Genomic DNA, 6,000 nt, shown 5'->3' with positions numbered 1-6,000 from the left:
CATGCACAAGGGAAACCAAGGTTGGGGGTTATATCATGTTTCCAAAACCTATTTCATGGTTCCTGTTGGTTTCGGAGGCTTCAGCACTAAAAAGTTGACATGACCCCTTTTACAGTTTGGACTGCTATTTTGCATTCTATCTGTCTATGTTTTCCTTAGAACTGACAAAATGTTACCGAAATTGACAAGTCTGGCTTCTAGGTCGATTTAGGATGTTTCAAAAACTAACTTCATTTTGTATAACTCTCAAAACATGGAAATCATATCTATTAAACTTTCTAAAGGCTTCAAATGAAATATCAACACAATGTCAAAACTGGAGTCTTCGGAAAAACCCTCCCACCACGGCTGTATATAAACAAAGAGCTAAACAAAAATCACATATCTGGGAAGTGCATCTGGAAAGTGGTGATTCATCGATGACCAGATGGCAGAGAAGCAGTGCAAACTGCGCTCACTCACTCCCATGTACACAGCAATGGAAACATCCACTCACCCAGCCCTTGGCACAGGACACTTGTCGAAGAGAGGTCTGTTATTTCCAAAGAAAGCATAAGGCCTCAGAACCCCTGGAAGCAGGAGAAGGCAAAGCAGGAAATGGAAACCAGTGCAGGGTCTGACCCCTGGTTATGGAGCTGCAAAGGTGAAACTCTGTTTAACTTGGACGCACACTCTCAAGCGGACAGGAGACATGGGATTGAAGGTGATGCGCTGAGTGTTAGAAGAGTGCACAGCAGATGCTTGGCTGACAGAAATCAAAGAAACCAGCGCAAATATCTCCACTGTTGATTCTGAGACCAAGATCCGAGCTGCCAAATTTGACGTAGCAGAGGCAGTGGTCAGGGAGGGATAGGGCTACGGATGATGGCACACGCTGAGTCTCAGGGATCTGGAGTGCTTTGTGGGATGTGGTGGGTCCTATCAAGAGAGCAAACCGACCTGTCACCCTAATGAGAAGGCCACCACACCGGCACGCGCGGTTGAGATTATCGATATGTCCCATGGCCACACCCAGTGCATCTGCAGGACCAGGGACCAATTGGGCTTTTTGCCAATAGAGCACGTGTGGGGCTGAATCAGAGATATCGTGCATCTGGTCTGAGTGATCTAGGTGGCCTTGGGTTTGGAATCAGAATGAAAAGCCTTAGGATCTGCTACATTCATAACCTGGGCTGGGATTATGGTTTGGTTTGAGGCACAGGATACGCAACAGCTCTGTGGTTGCCTTCGTGCACCCGAGCCACAAGGATGAGAGGACAAGGAAGAGTGGTCCAAGTCCACAGCGTGAGAAGATGAAGCATTTCCTTCAGCATTATCTCCCAAAAGCAGATGCTAAATTTTGGATGGCAACGGAACGGTACGGAACCGAGGACACCAAGGTGGGTCTGCGGGATCATTCCACTGGCCCTGATGTGTGACATCCATTGATATGCTTCCACTGGTGTTTCTGTAGGCAGAGAAGCTCTGGGAAGAACTGGTTTCATTGGGACATTCCCGTGGCACTACAAAGCACAAGTGCACTCTCAGTTTGCAGTTTTGGAAACACTCCAAAGTGACATGGAGCAGAATGCAGAGCTGAGAACCTTTAGAAGCTTCATTTCCACCAGAGGAAGTGTCCTGTGCACTTTAAGAATTGTGAGATAAGCGTAATCAGACTACGGTTATGCTAATCGAAATAGTATGGGGTGTTCATCACAATAAAGGCAACACCAGCAATTGGAGATATACCAGACAACAAACACAGGAACAGGACATAGCATCAATGTCTAGGAGAAACTGTCCTCACAGAAATCCCATGGATTTGCATAGAGCCAAGATTCCAAATTATTCACTTAAAAAAGCCCTAGAAGTCTACATTAGATACCTGATATTACCTGACCAGTAGAGGTGAAGAAGGGCAGTAAAAGAAACAGGAAATACAATTTTCAGTTCCAAATAGATTGAAGGCCCAAAGATAAGCATTCAAAAAACTAGACTGCAAAACGCAATCCAGAGAAACAATTGAAAACGGAGGTGAGGGAAACACTGAAGAACAACAGTGTCTCAGAATCATAAAAGGCAGAATACCAGTAAAGGGGAAGAGAAAGCCTAAAGGCGAAATAAATTGTATCAGATAACTCAGTGGAATGGATAATATCAGGGCTAAAATTCAGTCCTAAGCAGACCAAATAATGCAGAGGGACGCGTGAATGTATGTGAAGACAGGGGAACAGTAAACCCTCTGTCAGAAACAGACATAGGAATGCAAGTGCAAACCATTGAAAACATTGATGTTGAATCCTGGGGTAAGACAAGGCATGAAAGACTAGGATTAGTAAGAGTCCCAGATGGAAAAGCAAGAGGTAAAGAAACAAAAAATGTCTGAAAAGTTATCTGTAGAAAAATCAGAATGAAACTTGCTGAAAGCCTAGAAAGAATCATCTATGCGAATTCAGGAAGTACACAGCGTCCAAAGGAGGTGGAATCCCAATAGACCTACCAGCAGCTGTATGATTCAAAACAACCAAGTTCATGAGCATCCCAGGGATTTAAAATGCGCCTGGAGGAAAGCAACATAGTCACAAGAGAACCTCCAGAGGGGTTTCAGCTGATATATCGGCAGCAATATTGCAGGACAGGGAGGAGTGCCAGGACATAGACCATACCCTGAAGGGCAAAATGCTGCCATCTAGGGTAGCCTAGGCCACATGACCGCCATTTCTAATAACGGCAGAGCTCGAGAATTCCACAGACCGGCAAATCTTACAAGAATTCAGCAGTTCGAAACTTATCCTACAAGAAAGGTTGTGAATTCTCCCCTGAATAGAAAAGCAGCAAGATGAAATGGAAAGAAGAAAACCATTATTGGAAATGCAAGAAGAGCATGAGGGGCAAAGAAGAAACCAGAAGAAGGCAAGGAGGACATCAATACCATAAAGATGGGAGAGGGAAGCCGGAAATCATAGGGGATTGGAAGCACTATCTTAAGTGAATCAGCTTATATGACTCTCTGTTTGAAGCAAACGGAGAGATGCATGGCCTGACGTGTTTGCAAAACAAACGAGAAGCAGACCAACAAAAATCAAACAAACAAACATGCACCAAAAGGGTACGGTTGGCTGACATATACCAAGGGAACCATGATTATTCAAAAGGAAATACTCAAGGTGATGTCAAGGATCATTCAGTACGCATCGACCCAGTATCTCTGCTTGCATGTACTCAGCACACTTGTATTCGGAAATCAGAGGCGTGCATTTATATTCGTTAATGTTGATTAATAAGAGCATATCTTGACCTAACCCAAATGCCGATTTGGAGTCAAATGGATTCCTAGTCCGTGATATAGACTTGCAAGTCTTCCAACAGGATGAATGAATGCCATATAAAACCCTACTTCGAGAAGAAATGGCATAAGCCTTTAACAAAGACAAGCAGCTCTGCAAAAGTGTACTAAGAGCAAAAGAGACAGACAATAAAGTGCACATTGAGGTTGGTTTCATATCTAGGAATTTCAGCCCCCATGAAACCAATGGATCCATGTCCTGAGAGTGCGGGTGTTACAGCAGAAATCAACCGAAAGATATGTATTCTGGGTGTACGGATATTACAGGAACATAAGTTTCCTTTAGAGGGTCTCTGTGTACTGTGAACTGTTAGAAAGTTTAAAGACGTGTGAAAACATCAACTGAAAATGGACACACTTGCCTCCGTTGGTACTGTGCTTACAGATCTGAAGAAAAGGAAAGAGGGAAGAACAGAGACTCATGGGACGCTAGTGGGTAGAATCACATTTAGCTTAGGAACCTCTCGTCGGATGCAGCCCCTCCCCCAACACTGACAAGATGCAGCAGCCATTGGGGATGGCAGTTACCGGTTGGATTCCAGGTGGAATGTTGGTGTGTACCGCGAGGCTTGTTGTGGCTGGTGGATCCTAGGTAACCGGGCAGAGTTCTGTGGGTGGATCAGTGTGATGGAGGGGCTGCCGCCCTCTGTGGAGCTTAGCTTAGGTCTTTGGTCCGGGAAGCTCTGTCAGTTCGAGATACTGCTGCTGCCCAAAGACCTGAGTTCACGGGTCAGTTTCCAGAACCTGAAAGGGCAGACAGTGGAAGATCTGCCTGCCATCAGCTTACTGGTGAGGCTCCGAGGTACTTTCAGACATGCCCAGCCCTGTTGAAGTCGACTGTATGGGAGATACGAAGAGAAGCTGGCCGAAAAGCTGGCTGCACGGATTGAGGAGAGATGCGAACACATTGATGAGAGATGTTCTGCTACAATGGAGATTACTGGCCTGGAGACAGCTGTAGAGGATACCAGGCTCGAAAGACATTCATGAGACCTATTGAACCTCGCTGATACTGGCAGAAACATATGGAGTGCCAACGTGGACTTGAGGAAGTTCCTCAATTCTCTGCTCCAAGAACGGGTCCAAGATCCCTGATGTCTAAAAGAGAAGAGATGGCAGAAGTGATCAAAACGCTCATGTTCTTGGAAGAAGTCGTGGGAATCCACACGTCCCAAGGGGCATTTCCAAGCCATTCAGACCTAAGTGCACCAGGCCCAGGTAAGCCTTTTCCCAGGTTTGGGCCTAGATAACAAGCACTTGCTCTTCCCTCCCCTCCACTCAGGCATCCATTTGGAAGGATCAGTACCTGAGCTGCAAAGAAGCCAGTACGAGAAGGGCAAGCCCCTCCTCGAATCAGAGTTCCTCCAGCTTTACACTTTGTGAACAACAGTGATCTCCGTAAAGGTCTAAAACTCTCGACTGAAATACATAGGATATGAATAATTATCTCACACAAAGAAACGATGGCCTTCCGCTAGATTCAGCAAATGCTTGGTTTGTGTCTTCTCTGGGGTGAAGGGAGTGTGGTAAGTGAGGGGAATCTTTGACTGAACTTGTATATGTATTTGGCCTCAGTTTTTCAAGACAGTATAGGTAAATATTATAAGTCAGATAGTGAACGGAACTGTAAAAGTCGCCAATGACATTAAAGACACAGCTCATGTGGACATTCTTTCATTGAGTCAAGCCCCCGTGGGCACTATCACATGGGGGTGCATACTCGGTTGCGTTAAATTGCTTTACCCCACATGATCGGATGATTAAGCGTTCTCATCATTGATAGAAGAACACCTGGTTCTCAATAGACTAGCATAGCTGCAGCAGGGTTCTAAAAGCTATAATTTCTCTAGGTGATTTTGGATTCAAACTTAAATGTATTTATTTGGTTTGTTTCCTATTGTATTTTCCTAGAGAGTGATGTTACCCCTTGAAATGCCAACATTGGCCAGTAGGTGTCATTGGGAATAAAGGGCACCACATGCACAACGGAAACCAAGGTTGGGGGTTATATCATGTTTCCAATAGCTATTTCATGGTTCCTGTCAGTTTCGGAGGCTTCAACAGTAAAGAGTTGACATGACCCCTTGTACAATTTGGACTGCTACTTTGCATTCCATCTGTCTATTTTTTCCTTAGAACTGACAAAATGTTACCGAAATTGACAAGTCTGGCTTCTAGGTCGATTTAGGATGTTTCAAAAACTAACTTCATTTTGTATAACTCTCAAAACATGGAAATCATATCTATTAAACTTTCTAAAGTCTGCAAATGGGATATCAACACAATGTCAAAATTGGAGTCTTCGGACAATCCCTCCCACCACGGCTGTATAGAAACAAAGAGCTAAACAAAAATCACATATCTGGGAAGTGCATCTGGAAAGTGGTGATTCATCGATGCCCAGTTGGCAGAGAAGCAGTGCAAACTGCGCTCACTCGCTCCCATGTACACAGCAATGGAAACATACACTCACCCAGCCCTTGGCACAGGACACTTGCCGAAGAGATGTCTGTTACTTTCAAAGACAGCATAAGGCCTCAGAACCCCTGGAAGCAGGAGAAGGCAAAGCAGGGATTGGAAACCAGTGCAGGGTCTGACCCCTGGTTATGGAGCAGCAAAGGTGAAACTCTGTTTAACTTGGAAGCACACTCTCAAGCGGACAGGAGACATGGGAT

This window comes from Vicugna pacos, unplaced genomic scaffold (assembly GCF_048564905.1).
Source record: "Vicugna pacos unplaced genomic scaffold, VicPac4 scaffold_18, whole genome shotgun sequence".
In the NCBI taxonomy this organism is placed as follows: Eukaryota; Metazoa; Chordata; class Mammalia; order Artiodactyla; family Camelidae; genus Vicugna; species Vicugna pacos.
This window is presented reverse-complemented; position numbering follows the sequence as displayed.